At 46.4% G+C, this 18,619-nt stretch overlaps 2 pseudogenes across 3 annotated transcripts in view; both read right to left on the bottom strand.

The window, feature by feature from the left end:
- LOC307221563 (interferon-inducible GTPase 5 pseudogene) overlaps nt 1-18,619 on the bottom strand; it is a 33,273-nt pseudogene that overhangs the window by 4,956 nt on the left and 9,698 nt on the right. The window lies entirely within an intron of this gene.
- Nucleotides 9,829-14,769, bottom strand: LOC307221571 (interferon-inducible GTPase 5 pseudogene; annotated as a pseudogene). Of its 2 annotated transcripts, XR_013843840.1 has the most exons (3): nt 14,604-14,769; nt 14,279-14,415; nt 9,829-11,410 (listed from the first exon to the last, which is right to left on the bottom strand). The product of XR_013843840.1 is annotated as an interferon-inducible GTPase 5 pseudogene (transcript). The 2 variants fall into 2 exon arrangements; XR_013843841.1 differs by lacking the exon at nt 14,604-14,769 and having other exon boundaries at nt 14,271-14,415.

Raw genomic sequence — 18,619 nt, 5'->3', positions numbered from 1 at the left:
AAGCGTAATTGGGGAATATAATTGGTCAAGAAAGGTTATGGTAAGGGGAGAGGGGTATAACAGAGGGGGCTTGCCAAGACTCAGGTCCAGCCTTTGGGTGCAATCCCCCTGGACCATGCTTCTGTACAGAGCCAATAAACGAACTTCTTCTTCACCAAACGCCTCATGTGTGTGACTCTTTGGAGGAACTTAAGTGAGAGCTCAGGTTCTCCTGCAACAACATGAGTTCAGCCATGATGCATCCCTACTTGGCCTCTGCTCAATTAGTCCTTAGGCAACACAAGCCACCTATTCTCACCTTCTTAGCTAGAAGCTGCCAAGCCTTAGAAAAGGGAATTCTGTAACCTAGCAGACTGCAGCTGGGAATTTTGATGTCAAAATTCAAAACAGGAGGGAGGGGGTCCAGGCAGCGAGCAACCACATCCTCTTCTGCACCTGTTTGTTATGCTCAAAGCCTAGCTGAGGGCAGACCACAGATTTCATGTTGCTAGCACCAATTCACAAGAACGAGAGCATCAGTCTGTTGAGATCTTCTAGCTCTTCTGCTACAAAGTCCAGAGAGGACAGGAGAGAGTGTGAGCAGCTGAAGTGAGAAGACAAACTATCCTATCCTCCTGTCCTCAAACAACTGTTTGTCAAGGATCTCGAGAAGCAAGTAAGTCTTAACAGAGGTCCCTCAAAGTCTTTCCCTCCCAGCCAGCTTTCCCCTTGCTCAGCTGGCAGGCTTGTGATCCCAATAATGTTTGATCTCCTGCTGCCCTTGAGCTTCTTCCCTAAGCTTAACAGCAGCATTGGGGGGAGAGGGATTATCATCAGAATCATGGGATGGGGAGGGAACGTTTCAAACTGTCCTCTGCTTGCAAATCCTTTCTGTCCTGTTGAGTTGACTGGGGAGTATCTGAGAGTGCTTAAAAGGAGGCTAGACAGCAGAGGTTAACAGTTATCTGAAGCCCTCCACACTGTCCATCCCCCTTTGCCCATGAAACTAGACAAACTATCTGGAACCTCCCTTTCTCCCCCCTCCAACATGGCTGATCAGTGGAAAGGTACATTGTGAGCCTCATCAGACTAGGCAGTTGGACAAAAGCAGTCTGAGGGGTGCAAATGGCATGCTTCTGCAGCAAAGTTAGAACACCTCCCTCTCTCTCTGCCGAGCAGTGGCAAGAGGCTGTGGGGTTCCTGGCATGCACCCAGGGTCTGTGGTCCTTTGGAGAACTGAGACATGGCAGGGGTGTCTTTTGTCATCACTTATGGGATGCTGTCAAGCTTCCTGAATAATCTAGCTGAGGATGCTGAAAGGGTTCGAAAGAAAGCCCTAGGAAGGAAGACTGGAAGAGTGTGAGGCAGAGCATCTCAGGGCCAAGTAGAACTGGCACAAGACATGATGCAACCCAAGGTGGGGTAATAGGAGCTGCTGCTGCTGCTATGGCAAGTATTCCTACGTTGGCACCCCTTTTCTTACCCATTGTGGCTGGTTCTAGAGACAATGGAGCAGACCCTAGAGCTGATTTGCCTTACCACAATATGACACAACCAAGCTTTTAAAAATAGGAATAAAAAGCAACAATTTTTGTAAAGTCCTTGGGAGACAAGCATGCCAGACAGGCACACCACTGCTCCCCATGGAACCCAATACTCTTATGAATTGAATTGGCCAGGTTTAATCAATGCACCCTTTGAGATTCATTACACATGTCGTGTCCACAGTGAATGCTTTTTTTAACTGATACTTTTTAAATATACTCCAATGTAAACTAGAAACATTTGTCATATTGATGTAACATGCTGTCGAAACTTTTCTGTGTAATTTCTACCCAGACAGGCCTTTAAGAAAGAGAATTCTTTGATTTTGATGTAGTTTTATTAAGATGTTGCTAAAATTATTTTGTTAGATGACAGTAGGCAATAATCAAAATTACTGTTGAAGTTGAAGTGTAGGTATTTTGGGCATACAGCTTTTTCCTTTCTGAGGTTGCAAATTTTGTGGAATGTAATCTTGCTTTTCTTCGATAATGGAGAAAGCTTAGAAAAAAATGCCCTCTTCAAAGGAAAAAAAATGGGAATATCCATTCCTTTGAATACCCCCTCTCTCTTTCATTTGACCCATATAATATTTTGCTTCCTGCCCAATTCTAACCTTGCTGCTTCAGGCAATTATAATTTAGTTAAAATTTAGTCAAGGTTTCTCAGCTTTAACAATATTTTAGATTTGTAATGCTAACATATTATACTGTTTTTATGTTATTAACCTCATTTATCTTATTTTCTGTAGTTCTCAATTAAGTTCCACCAGATAAAGAAAAGGTATTTGCTATGTGCCTGAAGACTCATCCTTGAACAGCTGAATTTAGGGGGACTAATTTCGTCATAAAGGGAACTGACATGAGAAACTGGATTTCTGCTTCACAGAAATCGAGCTTAGATTTCCCACAACATTTAAATTTCTGTGATGTAGATGGGATGTATCTGAGGGGTGGTCTTAGGTCACACCCCTTCTGTGATGTATGCATAATGTTTCTGGGGGTGGTCTTGATCTAGAGGATGAAAATTTCAAAAGTCTTTATAAGCCCTTGCACAGCATTTTTGTGGGTCCACCGCCTTTCCTGCGAGTGAGGGGAGCACCCTGTTGCAACAGATCAATAAAGATCAAGCTTACTAGCTGCTTTGCTTCTCAATATTCTCTGGTTGGCCTCTGTTATTCTCTACTACCAATAGGGAACCTATGTAAGGACTCCATATGGGCTCTTGGATACCCCATAAGGGAAAAGGGCATATTTTTATTTACAACAATTTCCAGAACTTTTACCTTCTTGGTCCCCCTCCTCTGAGAATGGAAAAGCATCATAAGGCATGTTATATTGGTTCACATGCTCAGACCTGTCAGGTTTCATTGTCAAGGTCCATGAACTGGCAATGTCCATAAACTCACAGATAGGCTGTGCCTTGCTGTATCTGTGTACCGAAGATCAGCAGTCATGACAGTGTATCACCGGTTTTGATCTTGAAATGACATACATACTTCAGATGGGAGACCCCAAACAGAGACTGAAAACCCCCATGCAGTTTAAAATCACCAAGGTACTTTGAGCTTATCTCTGACAAAAGCCTAATAAGCTGGTACAGGCACATATTTCTTTCTAAATGCTCTGCTGCTGATTATTTGCAACTTTTTATCCTGAATAACCTTGAAAGGGGAAAGTAGCTTTGGGTTTTTATTATATTGTAGCAGAAATGACATGCTGTTTACAAGTTTTCCTCTCCCCCTCCCCTGCCCAGCACATAGTTCTGCTTTCTGAGAAAACAAAAGCTAAATGGAGTCGCTGTAGGTCCTCCTTCTTGTAAATCATTTCTTGGACTGTGCTGGGTCATGACAGAGAGCAAAAGCTAGCACTGTGAGGCTCACACTTCATCAAAACTCAGGAGGAATATGATGATATGATACAAAGACTTTAAACAAATTACATAATTTATAAATAAAAGCACCACTGACTCAACAGATTTCTTTCATCGCTTCCATTCCTGTTCATCTAGAATTGACCTCTTCTGCATTCATCTTCCACACCCATTTTTAAAATTATATTACCGTGGTACCTCGGGTTAAGAACTTAATTCATTCTGGAGGTCTGTTCTTAACCTGAAACTGTTCTTAACCTGAAGCACCACTTCAGCTAATGGGGCTTCCTGCTGCCACTGCACCGCCGCTGCACAATTTCTGTTCTCATCCTGAAGCAAAGTTCTTAATCCAAGGTAATATTTCTGGGTTAGCGGAGTCTGTAACATGAAGCGTCTGTAACCTGAAGCGTATGTAACCTGAGGTACCACTGTATTAATACTAATACTCCAGAGGGAGTCCGTTCCACTGTCAAAGAGCTCTGGCTCTCAGAAAGTTCTTCCTCGTGTTTAGTCAGAATCTCTTTCCTTGTAGCTTGAAGCTGTTTGTCGAGGTGACCATCTGAAGCAGGACAAAGCAAGCTTGCACCACACTCCATATGGCAGCCCTTGAGATATCTGAAGATGGCTATCATATCTCAGAGCCCAAAAGTCCCATGGTGATAGGTGAATTCTGCCACTGGGAGTTTTATTAGCGCAAACAGTTTCTGAACTCTTATCGCAATACACTGTGTACACACTGTGTACAATACACTCAGATTAAAATTGCCACTACTGGCATTGTGGGCTGGATAGGAAAAGGCGGATTCTGCCACTGGGAGTTTTATTAGCACAAACAGTTTCTGAACTCTTATCGCAATACACTGTGTCTAAAATTGCCACTACTGGCACTGTGGGCTGGATAGGAAAAGATCCTGCTGCAGCCGCTTCTCAGCTGGCTTTGCAGATCCAGCTGCTTCCTGCCTGCCCAGTCTGCAGGGGGTGGGGAAGAGCAACAGCTCCCCAGGCTGCAGGAAGCTGGAGGACAAGCTGGGGGAATGGAAGGCGAGCCTCTCTGCGTACGGCTGTAGAAACCCTGGAGTGCAGCAGCGCCATGATCCCTTGCATCATCTCCTTCTCAGGTTGAGGATGGCGGATGAGACAAAGACTTTGCTGTCCATCTAGGAACACTCTGTGGGGAGTTTGGTGTCCTGCCTGCCTGCCCGGTCTGCAAAGCCAGCTTCTTGCTCTAACGTCGCTCTGCACCCTGCAGAATGTTAGAACTTTTCTGGAAAAGAAACTATTTCCTCTAAGACGCCCTAAACCCCCACAGCTTTAAAGCCCTTCCACTTTATGCAGCCTATCAATGTAACAATGCAAAAGTCGACAAGGAAGCCATCAAGGAATAATATTTCTATGCTGCCTTTCAGCTCTAAAAGGAGCCCCACCTAATTAATTCTGACTGTTTCTTTCTTTGCTCACTTTCCCATATTTCAACCATTCCTGCTATGTATTCAGCAGTGAACGGTTGCTTGAAAGGACAACAATCAAATATACAGTGAGTGGAATCTTAGTTCTTGAACTTAATCCATTCCAGGTGTGTGTTCGATTCCCGAAACCATTCAAAAACCAAGGCGTTGCATCCGAGAGGCTGCAGGAGCCTCCTACACTCAAGCAGAAGCCATGTCGGACGTTCAACTTCTGAAAAACGTTCGCAAGCCGGAACACTTACTTCCGGGTTTGCAGAGTTCAGGAGCTGATTTGTTCAACAATTAAGCTGTTCGGGAACCAAGGCACCCCTGTATATCAGAGTTTCTCTCTCCAGGGAAAACCCTCACCAGGACAGGAAGTCCAATTTATGCAGTTTGAAAGCTTCTCATCAAAGCATTGCAGCCATTTTAGGGGGTTTAGGCAGGAAAACTGAGAGGCAGATGAAGCTGTACAGGAATTTCAACAGCATTTGTTAAAGCTGTTTACTTAAGACATTGTAATAACTATAATGTTGCCTGCACCCCAATTTCTGTTTGGTAAGGGATTCCTGGGGTCCCAGTGCTTAACCAGAACATGGTTTCCTTTGAATGCTCAATGGAGTTAAAAACTAATGTGAGTAGTTTGAACTGGGCCTTGAACTGAACTGGCAACCGATCCAGCTGTTTTAAAAGAGGAGTTAGATGCAGAAGGTATTAATTGCTGCAATATTTCTGTTCTTGTTTAGGTGTGATAAATCTCAAAGAAGAGCAGCCATGGCTTGTAAGAACAGCAAACAAGACACATTAGCTCAAATGAATCAGCCATCTGGCAAACGTCCCCTTTGATATCGCCATCGTAGGGGACTCAGGTGTCGGCAAATCATCCCTGGTCAATGCCCTGCGAAATATGGCAGATGATGATGGTGGTGCAGCTGCGGTTGATGTGATAAAAGGTACTAGGGTACCAACGGGGTACCTGTACCCCCAATATCCAGATGTAACCCTTTGGGATCTACCAGCTGAAGCCAAACTTTATTCAATTACATATCTTCAACTCAGTATGAAAGTAAACATGTTTAATGTTTCTTTTTTCTGTGCTATTGTGGCTGCACCCTTATAGAAGGATGCAGAGACCATACCTGCCCTCACCTTCCTCTTAATAGCAGTATTGTGGGGAGAAGGATTATCATCAGAATCATGGGATGGGGAGGGAAAGTTTCAAACTCTCCTTGGCCTGCAAATCCCTTCTGGGCTGTTGAGCTGACTGGGGAAGTGCTGAGAATGCAGAAAAGGAGGCTGGACAGCAGAAGTTAACAGTTAGAAATTGAGAAATCGTCGAATTCGAGCATGCATTTCCCCCCTGAACAAAGCAAAACTGTCACACTGCCCACTCGCCTCTCCTCCTTTTACTTCAAAAATGCTTTCCTGACACTAATGCAGCAGCCCCTCTTTTCTCCCTTGGTTTGAGGGTCATCTCTCAAAGGGAGACATTCTGGGTTAGGTGGTCGGGGAGAGTCGCCTGCACCACAGGGGCTAGAAATTGTTTTAAAACATAGTTAAAAGTTCGAGATTAATAAAGTTAAGGACTTGCAACCACTTTGAACTTTTTGTTATGGCATTCCTTAAAACATGAGTCTCGCTTCTTCGTTCAGTCTGAGGATAGTAGAGCCTAAAGACAATTTAGGCTAGGAGGGATTTTGTGAGCTTGGGTTTTGCATGTGTGATTTTGCTTTTTTGGTTAAAGCACACTGGAACATAAGGGTCATGGCCTACTGCAGCAGCTCAGGAAGATGCATGGCTGGTGGTTGACACTTTATTGTACAGAGAAACACTGGCAGCAGCTCCCACAGGGCGACTTCTTCTGCACGGAAGCCGCTGCTGCTCATTCCTCTTCAAGCCCCTCCTGGTACTGAAGGAAGGTGAGAACAGGTGACCTCACCTAGGCCCGAAGTCACCCCCCACCAAAGCAGGCTCAAAGCTTCTCAGAGCTTTTCAAAATCATTTTTCTCAGCAGCTAAAAGGCATTAGCTAAGCATCAGAAACATTCCTCTTGCTGTAACTAAAAAGATTGCAACAAAGGTAGGGAACACAGTCCATTGTTTCTCAGGCCTTTCTGATGCCTTCTGGCCTTGCTAAAGAACCACATTGCAACTTACTTTCTGTCCGGGAACCATGCCAGAACAAGAGATTGAAACATATCTGAACACTCTGAAACCCCTTTCCTGGGAAGGGTGCCAAGAGTCCCAATAGTCCCAAGACAGCTTTCTGTTCATGCTCAGAGGACTCCTGAGGGAGGAGAAAGGAGGAGGGAACTGGAAAGGGGTATATATGCTTGTGCACATGACTGTGAACTTCGTGCATGCTTTTTGTGACTTATCACACTTGCTCCTTCTACCAGTTCATGGATGGTAGAAATAAAAGCCTTTTCTCTGAAACTATTCCTTGAGTGTCTGTTGACTCCCACTTCCCTTTCCCAGGCGCAATATTTTTCCCACCCGAGGGCAAAGCCTCATAAGGCTACAGTACTAGGAGATGGTGGAGCAGGGGAAGGTGAGGAGTCAACTGGCCCATCCCTTGGCTGAACAGTTTCTTCTTCCTCCACCTCATCCTGCCCTAACTCTTCTTCTTCCTCCTCCTGCTTCTGGTCTGGCTCCCAGCCCCATAAACGAGAGGCTCCCTTCCCTGGGTCAGCCTCCTGGCCCCCTGTCTCCGCCACATTCACAGTCCCCAACATCTATTATCTGAGGCAGGGTCAACCCAAGACGTTTTGTTGCTGGAGGTGAAGGACAAGATGGCCGCTGCCCCTCCCTCCATTCCATGGGCAGAAACCAACTGGATCAGCCACTGAATGACTTCAGAACGCTGGCAATGGAGCCCTGTCCTCTCCTCACATGAGGGAAATGGCCTTAGGGGACTTAGGCAGGCTGTTTCCAAAGGGGTAGCCATGTCGGTTTGTTGAAGCAAAAACAGCAAAGGCAGACCCTCCAAGTAACCGTATTTTCCAGGGACGTCCCTGATTTAGAGAAGCCACCCTGGTTTCTGATTTGATCCCGGAATGTTCCGCTTTTCCTTAGGATGTCCCTATTTTCATTGGAGAAATGTTGGAGGGTATGGAGTTATCTGACCCCTGAGTCATCTGAAGGGAATCCTGTAGAGCAGGGGTGGCTAACTCACAAGACACTGCGATCTACTCACAGAGCTAAAAACTGGCATTGATCTACCCCTTTTTTTGGGGGGGTGGGTTCAGGTTAAAGATGCTGAGCTTCTTTTAGGAAGAAGGAAGGCCTGTTTTGGGGGGGTTGAGGTCAAAGTTGTTGAGCTTATTTGAGGGGAGCTAGTGATCTACTAGTGATCTACCACAGACGGCCAGTGATCTACCGGTAGATCACGATCTACATGTTGGACGTGCCTGCTGTGTAATGTTTTATTATGTTTTTATATTTGTTGCTAGCTGCCCAGAGTGGCTTGGGCAACCCAGTAAAATGTGTAGGGCTAAAAATAGTAAAATTATCATTATGGAATAGGACGTGCCTGTTTTCACCGGAGAAATGCTGGAGGATATGCAAAGGGTCTCATGGCATCTTAAAAGACGAGACTGGCTAGCAGGGATCCTCAAGAGGAACGGTTAGGGATAGCCGCCACCACTGAGCTTCCCCCAATACACACACTCTCAGCATCTGCTACCTGAGGCAGCTGCTTCACGCTGGCTAATAGTAGAGCTAGCTCTGTTGGGCTAGACCAAGAAAATGGCAACACTCAGTGACAGAACATGGAACAAGCCATCCTGAAGATAAAATAGAGGTTGGGTGGCTTTGTGGAGCCCCCTGCTCAAGCAGCCAGTCCTTCAAATTTCCTCATGCTGGGGGTAGCGCTAACATTGATCTATGGGCCTGATCTATCCAGACCGAAATGAATTTGTGTGAAGGCTAGGGCTGAAGAGTTAGGGAGTGAATGCCACATGAAATGCCATTCCCTCACTCAAACAGATTGCATCATTTTGACCCCCCACAATGAAACAAATGGTTGAAACTCCCCATTGTCAACCACAAATAGAGTGGTAAATTGTGGGAGGGGCGGTTTAGTTCTGTCCTGATCCCACGGTATAGTAGTATTTCCCCTCAGCCTTCCCAAAGTAAGTAATGCTTCAGAGGTTTTGGACTACAACTCCCATCAGCTCTAGCCAGCATGGCCAATGAAGTCCAAAACATCTGGAAGGCATCAGTTTGAGGAAGGCTGTAGGGAACTTCCAGATGTCCTTTTTATTGAGCATTCATATCTGAGCTCATACTGGGGTGATTATACGTGATCCCACTTTCAATACCCTTTGCATCTGCAAATGTTTTGGGATGGTCATACTGCTTAGTTTGCAATAGGCATGGGTCCATAGTTTTCTGCTAAAGCCATGCAATTTTTTCATAGCACAAATGTTCATGGGTGGGTGAGTGTTGCCCACTTTTGTCACACTACAGAGCAAGAGTGACCTTCCAGATGGCAATAATAACCGAGTGACATTGGGGAAGTGTTGCAGAACTCTTAATAGAGCGGAATGGTATCTGGATGGCCCACTATAAACCCCCCCATGCATTATTATTATTGTCGATGACATGTTGTCTCAAGGCTAATCTAAAAAAATGTAGTATAAACACTTACAACTGGGAAACACTGGTCTGCGAGTGCTCCAGTTGGAGAATAGCCTTTACCAATGATGCCATGGGCTTTGAAGAGGAAGGCATGCTTGGCAAATCCACACCGTGATCAACACCCGCCCACAAACCAATGTCCCCACTGTGGAAGGACGTGTGGATCCAGAACTGGCCTCCACAGTCACTTATGGACTTGGTGTTAAAACCATGTTTATGGAAGACAACCGTACTCAGCTACGAGTGGCCGCCAAAGAAGGAGGGCTGTGTGTCTAGATAATTCACAATATTTCTCATTTATGAGACTTTCATGGAAAACTGAAAGCTGATTAGTAAGGGTGGCCAGGAGATTAATTTAACCAATTAGTTTATTTCATGAAAACTTATACAGCACTTGATTCTAATAAAACCTCAAAGCGGTTTGCAAAGACATAAAACAATAAAGCCAGGAAACAATTACAGTCGTGCTTTAAGATACGCAAGAGTTAAAATACTAGAACAGACTAAAATTACCTCAACTTCCTATTTAACAAATGTAGAGGCTCCTGTCTAGCTATATGCACTCCTTCAGTTTGAGTGTGTATGAGGGAAAGAAAATTCTGAAATAGATGTTGCATGGTGCTAAGAGGAAAACCTGATCATCTGATTATTGTTATTTTAATGTCTTTTGGTGGTGGTTGTTTTAAAAATGGAAACATGTATAATTCACCAGATACTATATATCAAGCACTTAGTCATCATAGTGCATCTGCTTGCTGCTAAATGGACTTTTTCCCCTCTGCCTCAAGAGCTTTGGACAGAACCCTCTGGGTGTCATCAGCAGCACCCGATATGCATTTCTGCAGCATGAAGTAGGTGCGAAGAAGCGAAATCCCAATGGAGAGAAGGCAGCCAAAGATGGGGAAATGCTCCCAGTGGTGATATTCATAAGCCATCACTGAGAGTCCCACCAAGTCTGGCAGCACCCATAAAATGGCAGAGAACATTCCCAGGGTCTGCATTGCTGCTTTAAGGGCTGTGCTTGTCTTTCCAACACGCTGGGCCAGAGCTGCAAGGGATCGATTGTCCAGGCCAAAGTCCAGGAAGCACCAGGAGCGGAACTTCCTAAACAGAAATATGGGGAGAAGGAAGGGAACTGGGCTTCCAAGAGCGACCAGCAAAACAAGCCCTTTGGTCCAAATCTTCTCCTTCACAGTGGTTTTCTTTTTCTCTAAGATAGGCAGGCAAATGCTAGGGAAGCGGAGCAGAAAGGCTTGCCTCTTCAGCCGCAGGAGATCGTTCTTCAGCGTTTCCTGCAGGAGGGGGAAGTCAAAGCAGTCGGCTTCCCAGTTGGAGACGATGAAGACTTGTGGGTCCCTCACTCCTTCTCTTACCAAGCACTCTTTGCAGTCCTCCTGGATGTGCAAGAGGACCTTCTTCTCACTGTAGTCAGATGGCCGTTGCCTCTTGGCGGCCGACAGGTCCAGGTCTGCTTTGGTGCGCACAAAGTAGAAGCTCTTGCCCATATCTTGGATCTCACGGACCAGGTCAGAATGGGTGGAGCGGAAGCGCTGGGAGCCGACGATGATGAAGAAATCAAAGTGATTCAAATCAACCTTCTTCTCAAATTTGTCCTCCCCAAAAGTTGCCATTCCCCTTCCGGGGTGGTCCCAAAGGATCACTTGTGGAAGTGTCGGGTGTGGGTAATCCTTGACTTGGACTGTCGTCATCTGTATGCCAGTCGCAGCAGCACGCGGGTCATTGGCACGAAGACCCAACATGGCATTTATGAAGGAGGACTTCCCGGAGCCGGGCTCTCCTACTACTGCAATGTGGAGCGGAGTGCTGTTGAAAAAGTGCAGTGGTTTTGCCAGCACCTGCGACACAGCGCCTGCCAATTGGCCCTGAGAAATGGCTACCTCGAAGTCTTCCACCATTGTGGATCTTGGTGCGCTGCAGAGAAAGGAAGCAGGAAAATGTTAAGCGACCGGCCTAACTAGAAGCATTCATTAGTGGCATGCCCTCCATAAAATTTCCAGCGTCGCCAATATTATTATCATTTGCCAAGCAACAAAGCTTTATAGGTAGAAGGTATGAATCCCATCACATTCCATAATTCAGAAGTGAGAGGAAGGATAAAGTGCCCAAAGGTCATGGGACTTCAGGAGCTGGAGTTGGTGAGCAATAAAACACCCGTTGTCTGTGAAGTTAATTCTTTACTCAAAGAAAACCAAACAGTGCAGGCCAAGTGAACACAGCAACTCTCCCCAGTATCTCTTGCCCCAATGAAGCTGTTGCGAGGACTGTAGGTCCCCACATCCCCCGCTCTCCAAGGCTCCTTCTTCCCCAGCAACCTGAATTTCTTTCATCTTGTCTCTCATTGCTCTGCCCTCTTCATTCCTCTTCATGTTCTGGGAGACCGGGGGGGGGGGGGGGGGAGAGAAACTGGTTACACCACAAGGGGGAGATTCTCTGCCTCTACTCTGCCTCTTGACCCCCCTCCAGTTCTGCCTCTGATTCTGGACCGCTCTCTTCCACAGACTCTTCCTGCTCACTAAACCCTGTTGCCTCTTCAGCTTCTGACATCTTCTCCTCCTCCCAGTCTGCTCTCTCTTCTCCCTCTGACCACTCATCTCCATCCCACCCCCATCCCTTGGCTCTGAGATTCTTCCCCTAGGGTTCCCCAACTGCTGCCTCCCCCCACTCCTCTGCTTCCAGCCAGCCAAGCACACAGGAGCAGAGCCCAAGAGCCCTGAATATAGAGAGGGACACGAGGAAGGGGACTCTCAGCATTTTAAGAAACTGCACTTCCTAATTTTTGTTGTTGTTTTTTAGGTTGGGGAGGGACGCTGTGCCCATTACATTGATGATTAAACCTTACATGTTTTTTAGAAAGATGCAACAAAGAGTTCTCGGTCTGAAGGTGCAGAAGAAGAAGATCTGGTCAAAAAGAAGAAGGGGTTGGGGCAGTTTTATTTAAGAATGTTTTAAGAGCGCATCCTACCTTTACACACTGCATGTAAATTCTGCCTTCTTGTCATTTAAGTCAGATGTTTTCAATGTTTTTGGGTCCCCAGCTCCTTTGACCAAGTACTTTATTTCTGCGGCACCCCTGTGGGGCTCAGGAGCCCAGTTATGTCACCCCTTGCCTGCAGAGCTGGCAGCCTCTCACCCTTTTTCAAACAACCCCCCTCCTTGCTAAGTCTTCCCTCAGCCTCCTCTCCCCTTTCCTTGGGAGTCCTCCGGGCAGCTGCTGATACAGCCCCTGGTCTCTGAGCTGCCCTCCCTGCCTTCAGTAGAGGTGCCTCCTCACACTGCCCCACAGAGACCTGGGACTTGTCTGTCCATTCCCAACAGGAAGGGCTGGTGGTCTGGCTGGCTGGGCTCCCTCACCCACTTGCCTGCTTACCCTGAGGCCCCATTTCAGCTCCGGGAAACCAGCATCCCCTGGCCAGCCCCAGAGGCACCTTTCACCTGGGGATCTTGTAACCAGGGTTGCTGCCACAAACAGCTCTTCAAGCCTTTGGGAGGCAGAGACACCAGAGGGCGTCAGAGGAGAGAGGGAATGAAAGAGAGAGAGAGGCCAGTGTTGCCAACGTCACCCCTGACCACCATTCAAGGCACCCCAGGGTGCCACGCCACCCTGGTTGAAAACCACTGATTTAAGTAATTAATAACCATATACACCTTATGTGTCTAAATTCTCCACCCACTTCCCCCTCCCCCAAGCTGTACATTACAGTGGTACCTTGGTTTAAAAACATAGTCCGTTCCAGAGGTTTGGTTGTAAACCAAAACAGGTTTTACCCTAAGGCGCGCTTTCGCCAATGGGGCCTCTCCCCCCAAAAATTGGTTTTGATTCAAAAAAAGGGACAGGCACTTCCGGGTTTGACATGGTTGTAACCCAAAACGGTTGTAATCCAAAGCGGTTGCAAACCAAGGTACCACTGTATCAGCTTTCCAACGAAATGGTTTCTCTTCTCAGATTGGGGGCAGCCTCCCCCCTCCCTCTCCCCAACCTGTGGAAGGACCAGACACAAATTCCTCTCCTCCTGACCCCTCAGCAAACCTTTATTTTCTTTCCCCTTCTCTCTCCCCCCCTCCGAAGTTTGTTAGGAGTGAGGGAATTTTCCTCACGCTCCTGACTGGAAATTACCTGGGGGGCTGCTGAGATTTCTTGTTGGTGTTGCTGGGAAAGGGCGGTGGGGGGGAGTGCAGATCAGGGTCCAGATTGGAAACTTGGCCGGAAGTTGGGTCCTTTCTCTCTCTCCCCCCACCCCACCATCTTTCCTCCAGGGAGGGAGAGAATGGGATGGGAGCTCTTTTCCTTCTGATCCTGGCATCCAAGGTGAGGGAAGAGCCCGGACACGAGAGGAGGGGTTAATGAATGAGGTCTCCCTCTCCCCCCCCCTCTCCCTCCCTGCCCCAGGTGTGTATTGGGTATGCGGGCGAAGAGCAGCCGGGAAGGGAGGTTGTGTGCACCAGAAGGAGGGCAGCCTCGTAGCAGCTGCAGAGGGGGATGTCGAATGAACACGCGTCACCGCTGAAAAGGGAGACCCGCGTTGATCTGAGAGCAGTTACTTACAACTCTTAGAGTAGCGCCAGCTCTGCTTGCTGCTCCCTGGATTTTTCATGTTATTTATTCTCTTTGCAGTGGGGAAGAAGGGCAGCCTTCTCCAACATCATCAAGAGTAAAAATAAACGATTCTGCCGCCCCCGCCTAGCAATGAGCTCAGAGTCTCCTTTAACGCAGACACGCTCAGAAAAAAACAAAAAACACGGAAATCATGAGAGCCCCAGGAGAACTGCTCACCTCCTTACCTGCTGCCAGTCCGATTTTTTTGCAGTAAAGCTCAGTTCCCTCTTCGGAGGCTTTGCTTGCTGGTCTCTTAGTCTTTTCTCCGTCCAACTCTCTTCCTCGCTCTCGCTTTTATTCCCTCTCCCGCCCGATCGTCGCGCTAAAAAAAGCAAAGAAGAAAGCGAAAGTAGGAGCGAGGACGAGATTGCAACGCCTAGCCAGAGCCGCATTCCCCGCTAGAGGGAGCTCCAAGCAGCCTGATTGACAGCGGTGCTGCTGCCTTTAAAAGGGAAGGTCCCAAAGGCTCACTCGTGAAACTTGAAGCAACCGAGATGGTTAACCCTTTACCTCTGCCGTAGTTGCCTCTGTGCCCGTCTCAGCAGCTCCCGCGTTTTCTGCACTTAAGCCCCACATGGCCCTGATTTCAGGGGGTTGATCTAGATGACCCTTGGGTTTCTTTCCAGATCTCCAGTTCTATGATCCTAGATCCTAGTGGCGGGAAATGTTTTGGCACCTGCAAAGAAGAAAACAGGACGGGTTCTATTGCCTGTCTCAACTGCTTTGAGGTTTTATTGCAATTAAGCAGGACATAAATGCTGCAAAATAAACAGTGTTGTTCCACAATGCTTCCTTCATAGCTTGGATGCTTGCAGCTCATGATCTCGTTGGTCCAACAGCAGCAGCATCTGTACCATGATGTATTTATTGCTTTAAAAACCTCTTCCAACAAAGCTTTATGTATAGAATGAGTCAGTGCCCATCATACTTTCTAACCCCTATTAACCAGGGCCAGTGAGGACAATCATGCAGGCAGGATAAAATCTGCAACTCACAACAGGAACCTGCTACCGGCAATTTCTGGAAACAACTGAAGATGTTTTCATTCCGACAAGTTTTCCCAGGTGGATGAATAGGTTGCTGCCATGAGTGTCTATTTAGCATTGTTTGAAAACATATTTACTTTTCCCCCTGTGTTGTTTTAAATGCTTTTCAGCTGTGTTCATTGCATTTTGTACACTGCCTTTTGAGGATGATAATAATAACAATTATAATCATAATAAATAGAAGTCCTGATGAATTTTGCCGAGAACTTTTTAAAAAAAGGAAATAGCCAACTTTTTTGGGAAAGTTCTAACATTCTGCAGAGTGCAGAGCGTCTATAGAGCCTGCATGACAAGCTGGCTTTGCAAACCAGGCAGGCAGGAAGGACACCAAACTCTCCTCAGAGTGATCCTAGACTGACAGCAAAGCCTGTGTCTTATCTGACACCCTCAGCTTTAGGGGACATAATGCAGGGGGGCACCAGGCACGGGTTCCTTCAAGGGTTTCTACAGCCTCACACAGAGAGACTCGCCTCCCCTTCCCCCAGCTGGTCCTCCACCTTCCTGCAGCCTTGGGAGCTGGAGCTCTTTCCACACATACACCCCGACTCGTCTATTTGCAGACTGGACAGGCAGGTAGCAGCTGCATCTGCAAAGCCAACTGAGAAGTGTCTGCAGGGGGAATTTCTTGCCGCACGCTCTGAGTGCCAGCAGTGGCAATTTTAATCTGAAATCTTTTGACACACTGTACTGCGGTAAGAGTTCAGACACCCAATCAGGACCCAGCACAGTCCAAGAAAGGATTTACAAGGAGGACGAGGACCTACAGCGACCCCGTTAACTTTCGTTTTCTCAGAAATCACCTGTTTGAGCAGAGCTGTGTGTTGGGCCAGGGAGGGGGAAGGGGGAGAGGGGAACTTGTAAACAGGATCTAATTTCTGCTCCAAGATATTAAAAACCCAAAGCTACTTTCCCTTTCAAGGTTATGCAGGATAAAAAGTTGCAAATCTGTGAGGAGAATCAGAACTTACAGGGATAAACAGTTCTGTGTGACGTCACCAGCAGAGCATTTAATAACAAATACATGCCTGCACCAGTTAATTAGGCTTTTGTCGGAGATAAGCTCAATGGTCCTTGGTGATTTAAAATTGCATAGGGGTTTTCAGTCTCTATTCGGGGTCTCCCATCAGAAGTATGTACCATACTTTTCTGTGTATAAGACTAGGGGTTTTTTTTAACCTTAAAATAATGTTTAAAAATTGGGTTCGTCTTATACACGGATAGTGCACTGTACAAATTTCTTACTTTGTAGTCTCCCCAAATAGGGGGCGTCTTATACATGGGGGTGTGTTATACATGGAAAAATGCAGTATGTTATTCCTAGATCAAAACTGGTGATACATGGTCATCCCTGCTGATCTTCAGTGCACAGCTACAACAAGGCAAGTCTGTCTGTGAGTTTATGCACATTCCCAGCCTATGGACCTCGACAGTGAAACCTGACAGGTCTGAGCAGCACTACATGTGAACCAATATAACATGCTTATGATGCTTTTGCATTCTCAGAATTTTCTGCAAGGCAAATGAGTCACGTGACAAAGGATGTGCAGGAGGCCCTCAGTAGACATGTTAGTGGCAAAAGGGCTCCCTTTAAGCAGAACAGAAGCACATGCTAATGCAATACGTTCACTGTCATATACACACACACACACACACACCTCATCTATTTTGTTGCAAATAACCAGTGAGGTCTATGCAGAGACAGGGTTGGAAGAAAGAACCTGACACACTTCAGATATGAGGCAGAACCTTGTTGTCATTGCATTCTTACACTGTCTCCCAGCTCCACCTGGTATGCAGGGTGCCTGCCCATGGACTGTCTTGCCAGAGTGGTGCATGCTCTAGTTATCTCCAACTTGCACTATTGCAATGCACTCTTATTGGGGCTACCTTTGAAGGTGACCCAGAAACTAGAACTAATCCAGAATGAGGCAGCTAGACTGGTGACTGGGAGTGGTCACTGAGACAATATAACACTGGTCCTCAAAGACCTACATTGGCTCCTGGTACGTTTCCGAGCACAATTCAAAGTTTTGGTGCTGACCTTGAAAGCCCTAAAGGGTTTTGGCCTAGTATCTGAAGGAGAGTTTCCACCCCCATCGTTCAGCCCGGACACTGAGGTCCAGCTCCAAGGGCTGTCTGGTGGTTCCCTCCCTGTGAGAAGGGGGGTTACAGGGAACCAGGCAGAGAGCCTTCTTGGTAGTGGTCAGATGTCAAGGAAATAAACAACTATATGACTTTTAGAAGATATCTGGATGCAACCCTGTTTAGGGAAGTTTTTAATGTTTGATGTTTTATTGTATTTTAAATATTTTATTGGAAGCTGCCCAGATGGGCGGGGTATAAATAACAAATCATCATCATTACTACTACTACCGCTACCACATCTGATGTACTGCAGATGCAGGTCTGGTTATGCAACCATGGGCATCACATGCCCTTATCAGTCAAATTTTCCTCACAGCACTGCTCTACTCCCCCAGCCTATGGATTTTATCCAACATTTCTCATGCTCAGAGCACACCGGCTGAAATGAATGCACCTTATTAATTGGAAGGTTAAAAAAAATGGAAATTTCTACGATACTTTGCAAATATTCTACACTGCAGTAGTAGGAAGTGCAGACAACTCAGGTGCTGCTGAGACTGGCACAGAGGCAACAACAGCAGAGGTGAAGGATTACTTCCATGGGATGCTTCCACAGGTGATCCTTTGGGACTTCCCCGAAAAGGCAGCATCCCCGCTGGCAAACGGGCTGCTTGGACTCTGGCCAGAAATGCGGCTTCGGCTATTTGTTGGGATCTTATTTCATCCTCGCTGGCTACCTTCGTTTTCTTTTTTGCTTTTAGTAGTGAGGGTCAGGCGGGAGAGAGGGTATAAAAGGGAGGCAGAGAGAGAGCAGGATGAAGAAAAGTGTGAGAAACCTCGAAGCAAAACCTCCGAGAAGAGGACTGACCTTGGCTGCAAAATATTGGTCCAGCAGCAGGAAAGGAGTTGAACTTTTCTCCTGGGTCTAGAATGATTTCCATTTCTTTTTCAGCTTCTTTGCGTTAAAGGAGATTCTGATGTCCTTGCTTGGTGGGGGTGGCAGAATGATTGTTGTTGTTGTTTACCTTTTACCTTTGTATTGTTTTTTAACATTTTAACATTTTATTGTTATTATATTAATTATATTATAGCTGTTGTGATATTATATTATACTACCATATCATATTACATCCAGTGCTTTTTTTCTTAAAAAATGTTTAGGGGTACTCTCATTTGACCATTCAAGACCACCATTTTATAGTTCAAATCAGGGTAAATCAATACAGTAAATGGTCAGTGCAAAGAACATGCATTACCTCATATTACACAGCTCACAGCAGCTTCCACATTGGCATGAGGTTGTGTGCACTAACATCTTCCTGATTCCCTTCTGGGAAAGGAAAGGAAGCAGCCATCGGAGGTGGTAACAACAAAATGTTTAGGGGTATGTGTACC

This window comes from Podarcis cretensis, assembly GCF_951804945.1.
Source record: "Podarcis cretensis genome assembly, chromosome: 8".
In the NCBI taxonomy this organism is placed as follows: domain Eukaryota; kingdom Metazoa; phylum Chordata; class Lepidosauria; order Squamata; family Lacertidae; genus Podarcis; species Podarcis cretensis.
The sequence above is the reverse complement of the archived record's forward strand: the minus strand, read 5'-3'. Positions and strand labels throughout refer to the sequence as shown.